Raw genomic sequence first — 14878 nt, 5'->3', positions numbered from 1 at the left:
TCCCCTCTCCCTCTCTCCCCCTGCACAGCACACCATTGCCAGAACACTCTTTCTAAAGTGCTCTTTAAATGCTACCAGCTCATCGAGGGTGAACTCCTTCATTTATCTCACACATACGTATTGAGGTGTTGGGCTTGGCCCTGGGGATACGACAGTGAGTGAAATAACCACATCCCTGTCCAGGGAGCATACAGCCTAGGGAGGGAGCCAGACACCCATGCATACATGTACCTCTCCAGGCTCCAACTGATACAGCACAACAGCAACAGCAACAAAAGAACTTGGTGTCCCGGAGGGGATTGTGGGGGAGACCCTAATTCAGAAAGACTTCCTGAAACTCCCTTTACTTCGTCCCCTCCTCATGCCAATGCACCGCTTTGATTTAGGTTTGATGGGTTTAGCATAAATTCACTTATTTGACTTACGGATACTATGGGCACTCACCCCAGGGAGGTCTCTGCAAGTAGAGGAACGCAGCTTTCCAGCACATGACCTCCTTTGCCCCCAAATGACCCACTCAGGTACGGAGTGACCTAGACTTTAACTTGGATTCATCTTCTAAGACCGCCTTCCTGCTCCCCTCATCCTCTCCCCTTCTCCCCCGTCCTCAGCATCACTGGGGTGTACCCACTCTGCCTTTGCCCTTGCTATTTCTGGATGTTCCCCTTCTCCCTGCTGCTCAGCCAAACTCCTCCCTGGGATCCAACCCTAAGTGCAATAGGAGAGGAAAAAAGGAGGGGCCAGCACAGGCTGAAAACTTTAAGAAACAATCGAGGGTTTACTTTGGACCTTGAAGGATGCGTGGGATGTAGGATTTAGCTAAGAGAAATGCGGAGAAGCGGGGCCTGGATTTGGAGAACATTGGAAGAGGTGACGGATGCTGCCAGTGACCGAAACTGAGCCATTTGAGTGGTCTGGGAGAGCCGGAGAAGGTGGACCATTAACATGGCTAGGCAAGTCAGGGTCCTATCATGAAAAAACAGGCATTGTGCCTGCCCTCAAGGAATTCTCTATTAATTGGAAATTCCAGAAGAAAAAAACAATTCTCCTTAATAACTCCTCATGCCCAGGCACAATTTGGGGCACAGCATAGTTTCCAAAGTTCAATACCAGACTGACTGGCTGAAATTCTTTTGAACTCAGTTGAGAGCCGACTCCAAACCTTTCCATCTGCTGACTCCTCCTTTGTACACGAAGACCACATTTTCCATTTGCCTTAAAACAGCTGAACATTTTTGCTGCATTACTGAGGCCACTTTAATTTATCACTTTGTTTTAAAGAACCACACCATCCAAAAATAGCACAAAATTACTCCTGTTTGAGGGTGGACGGTACTGCAGCTTTACATGAGACATGTAATCTTCCATTGATGGGGCCAGCGTGAATATAGTCGCGATTTTCTGCACGTTCTAACGGTTACAATTGGGAGCGGCTCAGTTTTTGTGCAGCAAGTTATATGTTGGTTTTTGTTTTTTGTTTTGTTTCGTGTTTGGGTTTTTTGTTTTGTTTTGTTTTGTTTTGTTTGTTTTGCCACCAGAACCACCAAAGGATGTCTGAGCAGCCACAGGGAGAAGCTGGGCAGCTGGGGTCCAAATTCCTCCCTTGTCCAGGCCCAGGCAGGCTCTGATATTTTAAAGAGTCGACTTACCAAACCTTCTTTCTCCCAGCTTTCCACAATGTCATTTTGCGTCTCTACTGCTAAAACATTTGGTTTTACGTTGGATTTCGTATTGTAAGTGTATGAGAACATAGTTTAGGATTTCACTGAAACCTGGCAGATAAGTTAAAGGGGCAGTGTTCTGAGAAATAGAAGTCAGTGCTGGTCTCTCCAGAAATTTGGTTGGGATTAATTGTGATTTTTCTTATTTTTACGATTATAGTTTCTCCTCCCTCACCCCTTGCCTTGCACCACCCCTACGCCCCCTGCCATGTACATAAGAGGGACTCATTTTAGTGTCTGTCTTGAAAATCACCATAATGGAATATATATGAGGATTAGGCATAGAAATGTCAGGCCTTATTAAGTCTCAGTAGTCAAACTCGCTCTTGTGTTTCCCATTACCGCTCCAGTCTTTGAGACTTTCCAGAGAGGAAGAATTCTGTGAGTCCCATAGGAAATGCAGCCCCTCCCCCAGATTTAGCAGAACCTCGCCTGGGGTCAGTCATTATTGGAAGACTGTAATGTTTTCCACTTTTGTTGACTTTTAGAAAATTCTATTTCAGAGGAGACCTTTGGGAGATTCATGTAATCAAATTCTGCCAAGGAGGGGAAAGTCTAGCTGTTAGTGTATTATTAAATGCCCTGTATAACCACGGAATCTGGGCATTCGTAATCCCTCTCCCCAAGGAGCTCAGAGAGCTTTGGATACATTACTTTCTTTTATTCATCCTCACAAGGGACACGAAGAAAATGAGGGGGCTAGACTCTAAACAGTCTTCCCGACATGCTCAGCTATCATAGCACCATGTTTATTTTCCATTCTGGACTTCTCTAAGGAGATGTGTGGAGACTTGACAAAGCTAGAAGCAACCTAAAATAACTATTAAAGGTAGAGCCACCAGAATGTGAGCACTTGCCAGGGTTTAGAGAGACCCCTGTGGAGCAAAGCAATGACCTTGTAAGTCCACCTATGAGGAAGGAAAGGGGGCTCCTTACTTCATGGGAACAAGCACATGACTTCAGGAGCCTGGACATGAGCTCTTGGCCCAGGATGCACCTTGCTGGAAAGGGCGGCTCTCCCACCTTCTGCTGCCAAAGACCGTGGCTGACGCATCTCCCTGGCTGTCTTCCACTTTAAAGAACGAATCAGCTGATCAGCATAGACTCACCTTCCTGTGCGCTGCCAAGAAGTCTGTGGGTCAGTGGGAGGTTCTAGTTGTAGGAGAGCTAGCCCAGGATGTGAACTATGGTGACTCCATATTGTACTTTGTGGCCAGAGTGACCATGCACACACTCTCAGGGGAAGAGTCAGATAGTCTCTAGGCAAGAAGTAAACCTTGAAACCTCTTTCCTTTGGGCATCTGTATTCCCTCAGAGTGTTGGAAACCTTAACACACACACACATAGCTTCCCCAGGCCTTTATTAGTCTACACCTTAGCTTTGCTCAAATCTGCTTTACAGAAAAGATTTTTTTTATAATTTTTTAATGTTTCTTATTTTTTACAGAGAGAGAGCAGGGGAGGTACAGAGGGAGAGAGGGAGACATAGAATCCGAAGCAGGCTCCAGGCTCTGAGCTGTCAGCACAGAGTTCAATGCAGAGCTCAAACCTGCAGACCGCAGGATCGTGACTTGAGCCGAAGTTGGACACTTAACCGACTGAGCCACCCAGGTGCCCCTGTACAGAAAAGATTTAATGAAATGATTCCTGATGAGATTGTGTTGCTTCTCCCCAGGGTGTCTGCATTTGTAAAAGAACCAAACACAAGATCAGAGAGTAAAACTACTGTATACGAGGAATTGCAAGGCTGGTGGAAGAGGCATTTTAGCCATACTACACCCCTCCCCGAGACCTAGATTATCCCAGAAGTGTGGCTGATGCTTGTTCTACCTTCTCAGAAACGTGGGACGTGGAAAAGAGCAGAGACTAGTGTGGAGGTTTATCACGGGTTTAGCATCCGAGTGACTTGGGTGGGTGTTCACCTTTCTAGGTGTCAGTTTGAGTCTCTGCAGAATGAAGGCTAGGAGGAGGCCCCAGTCCACACCATTTCTTCCACCGTCTCCTCTCTTCCTCCTCCTCCTCCACCCTCCTCTCCCTCCTCCCTCACTGTTGGGGCCACTGTATAGATAAGAGTTTCCTCCTGGCCAGCTGTGTAAGCCAGAGTGGGAAATTGTGGCCTACTCCCAAGTCACCCCAGAATTTCTATGCAGGTTGAATTAGGAAGCAACAGTCTGGTGGAAGGGGTGGAGTTGGAATGCATTGTGCTTTACGTAGGACGGTGTCCTCCCTGCCTGTACCCAAGCTGTGCGTTGGCTCCAATACTTACCAGCTGATCCCCAGGATACCTTATAGTCTGGAGTTTCAGGATTCAAAATGTCAGCCTCAACCCTGGGGTCTTCAGCCTCAACAGCTGCTTCAGGTTGCCTCTTTCTCCAGCCCTTCTGTGCTCTCTGCCTTCCCTCCTCTCCTGCTCTGCTTTCCCAGGTCAAGCAGGCTACAGAAATGCAGTCCCCTTCGGGCCCCAGCTGTTTGCCTGCCGGCCGTCTCTGTGTCACAGAGTTGGGAGCGGGAAGCCCTTCACATCCCAGCAGCCCTGACAGAGGCATGAGGATGGGCAGGGCTGCTGCTGGGAAGGGAATAACTGAACCGGTTGTGGGGGAGCAACGTGCCTGAGAGATAGCAGGCAGGGCATGGGTGAAAATGCTAATAAAAATTTAAAATAGAACCTGCAGAACAGGTACTGCTCTTCTTGAGTCTGTTGGAGCCTACTGCCGAGATCAGAATGATCCCCATGGATGTCATGAGAGTGAGGAAGGCCACAGAGGGGACTGACCGATGCTGGCAACCGTGTGTGTTATTATAACCTTTTTGCAATGTTATTCTTCATCTGGACACCTGGTTCCATCTCAGATGCTATCCAGATGATTCATAATCTAATGTCGGCTTCAACACACATTTAAAGGTAACTAGACCAAGCATACATTATGTCAGGAGCTGCTCACCTGAAGGCCCCGCAGTTCAGGTCACCTGTATTGTCACTGGGCAACATGCTAATTATGCTACTAGAAGCTGAGGACACACGGTGACCACAGTGAGTTCCTTCCCTCCCCTCAGGGGCCGGGTGTACAGGCAGGCGATTTTAAAATGATCTGGGATGGAGCAGGAGCCAAGAGAGCAGGGAAGAGGGGCCCACTTACCAGAGCGGTGGGGCCTGGCCTTGGAAGATAAAATTCGAGGCCGGGCTTGCAGGATGAAAGGAGTTACCCAGGTGAGAGGGAGGAAGCGAAGGGCATTCCCAGCAGGGGGAGCTCTCCTTTTGTGCATTGGACCAAACTCAGGTGGGAGATGGAAAGGGGAAAGGAAGCGATCAGGATCAGCAAGCGGGAAGAAAAGGGATTGATTGCATCCTCTGACTTCTCTATTCTTCTCACTCAGCCCTGATTCCTGCAGAGGGCAAGGCACACTGAAGGAGGGTTTTTAGCAGCTTAAAAGAGGTAGAATAATATTGGAATACAGTTTCTAATAGCAACTAAACCAACAAAAACGCAACCTGCAAACAACATGAATGTCCAGGCATGGAAAACTAGTTACACAAATACAGTATACCCAGCTACCTTATGGACCGCATGTAGTCATTAAAAAGAATAAGATCTAAGGGCGCCTGGGTGACTCAGTCACTTAAGTGTCTGACTTTGACTCATGTCATGACCTCATGGTTCATGGATTCGAGCCCTGTGTTGGGCTCTGTGCTGACAGCTCAGAGCCTGGAGCCTGCTTCAGATTCTGTGTCTCCCTCTCTCTCTGCCCGTCCCCCATTCATGCTGTGTCTTTCTCTCTCTCTCAAAAATGAATACAAATGTTAAAAAACCTAAAAGAGGGGCGCCTGGGTGGCGCAGTCGGTTAAGCGTCCGACTTCAGCCAGGTCACGATCTCGCGGTCCGTGAGTTCGAGCCCCGCATCAGGCTCTGGGCTGATGGCTCGGAGCCTGGAGCCTGTTTCCGATTCTGTGTCTCCCTCTCTCTCTGCCCCTCCCCCCGTTCATGCTCTGTCTCTCTCTGTCCCAAAAATAAAATAAAAAACGTTGGAAAAAAAAATTTAAAAAAAAAAAAAAAAAAAAAACCTAAAAGAATAAGATAGCTCTCTGTGTGCAAACACAGAGATCTAAGAAACGCTGTTAATAAAAAAGGAACATAAAAATATGCATAATTCTAACAGGTTCCCATTTATGTAAAGAGCTATGTGTTTTATTTGCATTTATGTATTTTCTGTGTACTTACCTATATATAGAAAAAGGTTCATAGAAAGATACTCAACTTCTGGGGAGGGGAGTGGGGTTGGAAGATGGCAAAAGAAAAGGGACTTTAACTTTTTATTTAATTCACTTCTGTATTATTTATATTTTTTTACATGAGCATGTATTGGGTAACTTTTTCTTGCCAGTGGGAGAAAAAGCAACTGAATCAAAAGCCCAAGTTCTTCCAAGAAGTCCCAGAAAGTGGTCTTTACTCCTTCCCATCACTCCCCAACATCACCTAAATCCAGGAGAAACTGAGATGCCCCAGAAGCTCACCTCTGCAAGTGCCATCATGAATAATGCCAACACCAAGAATCTGAGTAAGCAGTGTCCTAGGAGTACTGGACTTGTTTGCAAGCATCCTTATTGCTGAAGGGAGAGGGTTTATTTGATTTACTCTCAGGAGTTATTTTCCTAGTATTAAGTCACTCTAGGGAGACTTTTTGTGATTACCTATGAGTAAATAAAAAAGTGAAATTGCAATGAAAATAAATCATTAATCAACTTTAATGCTGACCTAAAGAATATAACCTAAATTCTAACATGAATGTAAATTATAATGTGTCAGAGGCTACTGGACCCAAGGATAATATTTTCTTAAATGTCTCCTCTTAAAAAGAAGAAAAAAAAAAAGCACCTGGATGGCTCAGTTTGTTAAGCGTCTGACTTTGGCTAAGGTCACGATCTCATGATTCGTGGGTTTGAGCCCCGCTTTGGGCTCAGTGCTGTCAGCTCAGAGCCTGGAGCCTGCTTCGAATTCTGTGTCTCTCCCTCTTTTCTCTCTGCCACTCCCCTTCTCACATTCTGTCCCTCTCTCTCTCAAAAATAAACCTTAAAAAAAATTTTTTTTTAATGTCTCCTCTTACCCAGTTCCCACCCCTACCCATATACCCCATGATTTCATTTGACCTAGTATAAAACCAACCACAAAACACAAGTATCTACCACTGACAATGCTTCAATAATATACTGTTAGAATACTTCCACCAACACCTGGTGGGCATAGGGGGTCATTTACCTCTTTGAAATCTCCCTGCAGAAGCCTGTAGAAAATTTCAAGGGTAGGTGCTGTGTCAAATAAACCCAACCAGACTGTGAGGAGTCCCTGATTATCTGTGAGATTCTTTTCCTGGACCTCTGGTTCAGGTCAGATCTAGAAAGAGCCTCTGGCCTTCTTAACCCTCAATTTGCCAGGGATAGAAAATGGCCGTCAGTAACAGAACTTCCTCCTGACTCTAGAAACCGGAGGCTGCAGGCTATGATGGCTTTGCCATTGTTTAGTTCGGTAGGTCAGGTCACTTAACCTGCTTAAGCCCCCATTTCCGCACATCCACACAGTTTCTATGCCAGAGAATGTGTTTAAGCTGTGTGTGACCCTCGAGGGAAACACTCTGAAAGTAGAAGAGATTCTCTACTGGCGGCAGAGAGCCTGGCAGTCACACACCAGAGCAAAGCAATCTGTAGAACTGTTTTCTTTTGCATAAAGTGTTCTCTAAATGAAGCACTAGGCGTAAGAATGTTGCCCCTCCTAAGCCTGGAGATCCCCAAGTCCAAAGTTGTTGAAGTCGGAGGTTTGTAACTGGGATCCGAGGACATAATTGCAGAGGGCTCTTCAATTAGTTGGATGCAGGGCACAAAAATCCGTCTTCATTTTTACTAACCTCTTTCTGAAACTCCGTAACTCTTTTTATATGTGCTCACAAACCACAGCAGTGTTAGCGGTCGGTACCTGTGACTTAGCCACCAATAGAAATTGCAGATAATTTTAGGGCGCCTGGCTGGCTCAGTCGGTTGAGCTTCCGACTTCGGCTCAGGTCATGACCTCCTGGTCCGTGAGTTCGAGCCGCGTCGGGCTCTGCTGACAGCTCAGAGCCTGGAGCCTGCTTCACCTTCTGTGTCTCCCTCTCTCCCCCATTCATGCTCTGTCTCTCTGTCTCAAAAATAAACATTAAAAAAAAATTAAATTACAGATAATTTTATAGAACATGACAATTGTCCCATACATCTTTACTGCTTAATAAAGAAGCATATATGGGGCACCCGGGTGGCTCAATCGGTTAAGTGTCCAACTCTTGGTTTCGGCTCAGGTCATGATCTCCCGATTTGTGGGTTCGAGCCCCGCATTGGGCTCTGTGCTGATGGCACAGAGCCTGCTTGGGATTCTGTCTCCCTCTCGCTCTGCCCCTACCCTGTCCGTGCTCGCTCTTGCTGTCTCTCAAAAATGAACATTAAGAAAATTTTCTAAAAAGCACATACGTTATTATATCACCGATTTTAAAAAATATTCCAATAACGATTTCAATACAACCAGATTCCTGTATGACCCATGTGTTTTCTTTTACTGTTTTATTTAAAGACCATATTCTGAGAGGGCTCTCCATTAACTTCACCAGACTGCCAAAGTGGTCCATGCCCAATAAAGATTAAGAACCTCTGCTCTAAGTGGGGTTAGAATGGGGCTTGTAAATGTTCCTAAAGGTCTGTGTCAATGTCACTTTATTTACACATTCCTGAGATTCAGCCTCGAGCTCATTGAGCTCTTCCTAACCAAATATGCTGAGGAAGAAGCTGCATCTGTATAAACATCATCCAACTAAAGTGTCAGGTTTCCTCCTCTTCTTCGCAGTTGTTTGAAGCCAACAGCTAATGGCATCAGAAGGATCAAATATCCTGGATAGCTGCATGAAGAGAGAGGAACGTCTATGGAATTACAACCCAGGCATTTCGTTTTAACTCTGCTAACTTGTTTGCTTCGCCTAGAATTAAGCACAACCAATAAGTGTTCTGAAAATGAAAGAATAAGTCACAAACTCATAAGCTGCTGGTTTAATTTCCTCCACGGGGAATTAAGGCATAACCTAATACCTGCTTAACACTTTGATTATGAAGAGTCACGCTTCGGCTCTAGACCAGGCATGACAAATGGATTTTACCCTGACCTGATCAAGTTACCATTGAGTTAGGAAGGGTTCTGAGGCCATCTCCAGGCTTAAGGAGGGAAAAGGTGCTGTGGTTGATTGCCGATGTCTGCTTTGGTAAGAGGATGTAGCTATGTGCGTGTCCTGTGGTTATCCTGAGTCGGGTTTTGACTGCTACCAATGTCCACCTTTACTTTAGACCCAGATAGAAATACATTCTTGAACATTCCTTTGGTGTCCCCTCTCTGTCTGAAGAGAGAGGGGAACCTCCATTCCTACAACTATTTTGCCAACTGATTTAAGTTGATGAACAAAAACGGGGCTCCTGGGTGTATCAGTCGGTTGGCTGTCTGATTTCGGCTCAGGCTATGATCTCACAGTGCGTGGGTTCCAGCCCTACATCAGGCTCTGTGCTGACTGCTCAGAGCCTGGAGCCTGCTTCGGATTGTGTCTCCCTCTCTCTCTGGCCCTACCCCACTCGTGCTCTGACTCTCTCTCTCCCAAAAATGAATAAACGTTAAAAAAATTTTAATTAAAAAATAATAAAAATAAATTGATGAACAAAGAGCATTAAACACAACATGACATTGCATAAAACCGTCTGGGATGCCCCAAAACAATAGACCACAATTGATAAGGGGAATTTATTTAAAATAATTAATTTGAAAGCAAATGTGATTTCTGTGCTTCCCTCCTACTTATGGCTATCATAAAGTTTGATCTCCTCACTTTTGTTCAAAAACACTTCCCCAAATCTAATGCATACTGACCCCATTTCCTTGGCTTTGTTTCTTCTGTAGGCCATGATGGGTAGGGTTAAAGCCACCTTGCATTTACAGAGGCCTCTGGCTTTTGCAGAGCTGTTTCTAAAACACTCTCTCCTGAGGCATCTCTCAGCAGGCAGGAAAGCTCGGTTGTCATCATTAATCCCATTTTACAGATAAAGAAACTGGGGCTCCAAGAATTCAGGTGACTTTCCCAGAATCTTTTTGTCAGCTCGGTGCTCTCTGAACAAGCTGTTACCTTCCAGTGTCTGTCTGTTTGCTTATATCAGGGTCTCCTAAAGAAAGGGAATCTTTTAAAAGGAGAAAGAAAACAAACCAACATTCCTATCTGCTGAAAATCTACTGTCATCTACTTATCAACTCTTCCCATGTTGGCCAGGCTAGAGGTGACAGTTCTGGTTTTCTTTATCTTTCCTCCTATTTTAACAGATTTTAAGGAATCTGTTTAACAATTTCCACTTCCTGCTGCCACCAGTCCAATTTCAACTAATGGGCTCCCAAGCCAGGATTTTAGTACAGCTCATCAGGCATCCTAGTTTGTGATTTTTGTTACTTTTTTGGTTTGTTTGGCTTTGTTTTTTATTAGAAATGATGAGATCGGCAATTTGTCCGCCATGGCCGTATTGACTGGCTGGGAAGGGCTGTTAGTTTCTGCCAGTTAAAATACTCAAGAAAAGAAGATGGGTTGGGTTTGCCGGATTGCCTTAAATGAAACTGATTGGGGTGGTAGTTCACCAAGTAATTCATGGTTCCTAGTAATCTTATTAGACCAGTGGGTGGGACCCCTGGCCCAACTTTTGTCCCAGCAGCTAGTACAGCCCTCTGGTCTCCTTTTACCCTCTCCACAGCCTTGGGCTCCAGCTGCAGGAGAGAAGCGTTCCATGTTTCTTCTGATCTCATACCTGCACTTGTGCACCAAACATGAGCCAGTCACCCTCAAGGAACTTACAAGAGACAGACAAGTTAAAGGGTTCTCCTAATTTAAAACGAAGAACTCTATGGATGCATTCGATGCCCCAGTCTTTGGGGCTCAGGGAAAAATCTCCTGGAGGAAGGGTCATTAAGCTAAAACCTTTTAAAGAAGTGAGGAAAGTTGCATAAAAGGTGAGAAAGGCAAAAGAGTGAGTTCAGCGAAGAGGGTGATGCTCTGGAACAGAGAATGTAAGCTATGGGGTGGAGGTGGGGAAGTGGGAGCAAGGCTGGGGAAGTAAAAGTAAGCAAGGACCAAGATGAAAAATGTATCAAAATCATGCTAAGAATTTCGGGCCATATCCTGAGAGCAATGGGAAGCTGCTTTAATATTACTTTATAATGTCTGCTTTGGTTGCTCTATGGAGTTGAGGGGAATCAGACTGCAAGCAGGGAGAGCAACCTTGATCCAGATGAAGTGTTCTAATAGCCTGAAATACAGTAGAGAGCGTGGAGATGAAGAAAAAAGAACTCGGGACTCATCAGGTCAATATCCCAATGTTGTAGGCTGTTCTCTCAGCTCCCCTTCATTAGGTTACCATTTTGATGTTGTTGACTTTGAGCTGTTTTCCCTCATCAGGGACTGAGCCTAGAGAAGCTTCCTAGTTCGTAAGAACAGTGGTTGGTTAAGCCCTGTGAGTCTGCAGAAGGGTTCTTTTAAGGGTCTCAAGTGAAATGACCAAGTCCAGGGTTTGTAACTGTTTTTCATTACAGCCACGAGTTCTGATGGTAGAGGCTGAGACAGGTGTTGGAAGTTGACTTGAGGACATGCCAGGAAGTAAGGAAGCAGAGGAAACCATCTTGACGGAGACAAAGGTGAGCTTCATGGAGCACTAAATGTTCCTCTAGACCCCACAGTAACCCAAGAGGCTCAAAGCAGTCTGGTAGCTGGCATTTCTCTGCCTCTGCTTTTATGCCATAACCAACTACCAAATCCCTGAGTACCTCACAGCTTCTACTGCTTATGGCTTCTGCTTACCGCCTATTGTGTGTTGACCTCAATCTCCACAACTTGGCGATCCTAAACCTATATCTTTCCAGGATCTCCAAAGATAAGAGATCAACTTCCCTGATAGTTCAAGCAGAAAACTTCTAGAGAGAATTATTATTGGTTCTTTTAGGTCACATGCCTATCCCTGCACCAATCATTGAGGTTAGGGGGATAGGACACACATGTTGCCAGAGATTTAGAGCCCTATCTCAGCCACATGTTGGGGGGGGGGGGTGGGTAGTCTCCAAGAAAGTGGTGACCCATTAGCAACCTGAAGTAATATTTCCAAAAAGAAAAAAAGTGCCCTTGGCAGGTACTTTGGGCTTCATACCCTGTCCTGAAGATGATATTTTCCTAAATATAAGTAAATGCTTTCACAATTTCAAGTTTTAATTTCTTCTGCTAGAAGATAAGAATGTGTCAGATTGAATGTTAGCTGGTTTTTAGTCTCAAATCTGTAGAACCTTCATAGGACTTTGGGGTGTGTGCAGAAAGGAACAGAACAAAGAAAACCTATTATACACTTTCTCTCCATCAAGCATCTTTTAGTAACAAACAGTACCAGTTGTGTTTCTTTGGTTGCAAGCAACAGAAATCAATAGCGGCAAATCTAAGCAAAGTAAAATTATTGGGAGAATACTGAAAGGAAACATGGGGGCTTTGAAACAGGAATCGTGGGACTGGCAAGCCTTTACAGAAGGAGCAGTGTGTCAGAGCATGCCACTGGGATGAAAGTTCCAGATGCTCAGGTAGATGGTGAAATTATAAAGCAAAGCAAGAAAATCATTTTCACGAAAGTTGGGATAATAGTTACCTCGAGAAGTAAAAATAGGATTAGCCTATTTAGAAGTAAAAATAGGATAGGGCCCAGTGCAAAATGCAGAATCATTTCTTCAAAGATTATAGAGTTTCAAGATGGCAACTGCAGAGCATTAAACGAAGCCCCGGACGATTCTGAGCATGAAGTCCTGTGTGGCTGCACAGGTTGCCACACCCATGGAGCCATCCCTGAGCGAGGAAGAGGGTTTCAATTGGTGAGGGGCACATAGAAGGCTTCAGGAGGCAAATAATCCTGACAGTGGTGCTACATGACACTTGCTTTCAATTACTTGTAAACCTTTCATATGGTTTTATGCACTCTTCCCGGAGTGTTGTTAATATTTCACAATTAAAAAATAAGACCCTACCTCCTGTCCTGTGTCAATCCTACAACATTCAATACACTAGGGGAAAGAGTCTGAGTGGCCAAGTTCGGACTGCTGGCTGCCATAGAGGAATAGTCATCGAATAATAGGAACAAAAACAGAAGGCAAAGCAAGATCAAGATGAAGAAGAAAGACAAGTACTTAGCAGTTACTCCATGTTTTAGATGCTATTCTGAATTCTCTCCTTACACATTTGTTATTACCCTAGGAGACAGGGACCTCCCCTTTCAGCTTCCAGAGTGGACAGTGGCTGCTTGAACTTACAGACTGCTAAAGTCTCATGCTGTGAGAGAGAGAGAATTCCCTAAAAGGGAAGTTGGGATACAGCATTGTCGTGGGTAGCTGAGAAATGCCAAAATCCACCACGCACATCAGATAAGAAAAGAGGGCTTTACTACAGGCTATTCTTTTTTGCATGTAACAACCATTTGTTGGTTTCCAAAGTTGAATGCCCTCTGCTAGCTAACAGAGAAAAAAGTTGAACAAGACCATGACCTTCAAGTGACTATAATATATCACTAAGAAAAGGGGGGGGGGGGGAAACACCTCTAAGGAAAATTCACTTACACAGAAAGAATGTATGAGTGTTGGGCATGTCCGGGGCCATCAGTATCACACACGTTGCATTCCCAAGGTAGCTTCAGCCCTGCAGAGATGGACTCAGAGACCTAACCCCTGTAAGATGCCATCTCTTCCACAATGCATCTGCCCTCAGAGTTAACCTGGCCACAGACATCACTGCTTTCTTGCCAAGACTGGAACAGCTGAGGAGCACGACTATACACATTAGATTCACGGAAATGCAAGGCTGCCAAGCGGGGGGCTCACGAAGAGGGAGAAATCTGGAAATGCCATTAGCAACAGATGCAGCCCAGCATGCATGTCTGGGGAGGCTGGCTACGGCCCTTGGGACCAAGGCAGATTCATCTTGGATCATGACAGCCACTCCAGACCAACCTGAAAATAGCGTGAGGGGGAGACGTGTCACACAGAAGGAGCCGGCAAAGCCGGGCAGCCAGCAGCCCTCCACATGCCCCAGAGCAGAGCAAAGAGGCCAGTTGTTGGACACAAGGGTTCAAGGCCTTGGAGGCTCTCTGACCTAATGTTTGAATTAGGAACCCGATATCCTCCCTCTACCATTTCGCCTTGGGCAAGTTACTTCACCTCTCTCTGCCTTGTTTCCCATCTGCAAAATGGGGGTGACCCATTCTAGGGTGGTTAGGACCAAATGAGGGGATACATATACAATGGCCATGGTGACTATTGTTAATTTTGTCCTACATAAAATGGGGGAATGAATGAAAAGATCTCTAAGTCCCTTTCTAATTGTAATATTCGGTGACAATCTTAAAGCAAAAGTACTCATGACTTTGAATTTCTATTAACAGAAATAATGTTCGATTGAAGGCACTGTCTCTGTGTATATTTTCACTTCTGTTTTTCTGCCTATTAAAAATCTCTGATGATATTCACGTCCTGGCTCATGCAAAAGACAACTATTTTAACCTAACCGCTGTGACATTTATAATTGGTGCAGCCAAATGTTGAATAGGAAGGAAAACTTGGAAACTTAATCTGTCTATTTTTAATCAGTCCTACCTTTGACAGAGAGTTCATTCAGGAAGGGCTGAATTGAGGCCGAAAGGGGCGCACATAAATGTGAAGATGGTCACATGACAGGAGAATTCTAGATTTAGAAGTTCAACGTGGAGATTATACTTGCTGAAAATATTCTTAATGTATATTTTAGTGGTACATTGCTAACATTCTTTCCATATTTCCTAACCTCAGCTATTCCCTTTCCTCCACTGTGGTTAAGGGTAAAATTCAGGAACGGATAACTTTGAGAGAACTGAGGAGACAGGACTTTGCCTGTGGTCAGAAAAAAAAAAAAATCAAAAAGGGAAATTTCAGTTACTTCGAAGCTGGTTTGTGAGAAGTCGGTGCAGGGGAAGGCAGAGGGAGGAGGCCTCTCTGGGGGCCCAGCTGAGGCTCCGGCTCCCCATTTGTCTTAATTTGGCTTGTGGTTCTACAGGCCCAGGGAAAACACAGACT

The 14878-nt window shown here is 45.0% G+C and overlaps 1 long non-coding RNA gene across 1 annotated transcript in view; it reads left to right on the top strand.

The window, feature by feature from the left end:
* The window catches only part of LOC125921963 (uncharacterized), a 22791-nt gene extending 9481 nt beyond the window's left edge, over window positions 1-13310 (top strand). Inside the window, exons 2-4 of the long non-coding RNA XR_007457545.1 lie at window positions 6102-6275; window positions 11342-11443; window positions 13032-13310. This is a non-coding gene — a long non-coding RNA (uncharacterized LOC125921963). The remainder of the gene's footprint in view (window positions 1-6101; window positions 6276-11341; window positions 11444-13031) is intronic.
* The last annotated feature ends 1568 nt before the right edge of the window (window positions 13311-14878 follow it).

Source organism: Panthera uncia, chromosome C2 (assembly GCF_023721935.1).
Source record: "Panthera uncia isolate 11264 chromosome C2, Puncia_PCG_1.0, whole genome shotgun sequence".
Lineage (NCBI taxonomy): Eukaryota > Metazoa > Chordata > Mammalia > Carnivora > Felidae > Panthera > Panthera uncia.
This window is presented reverse-complemented; position numbering and strand designations above follow the sequence as displayed.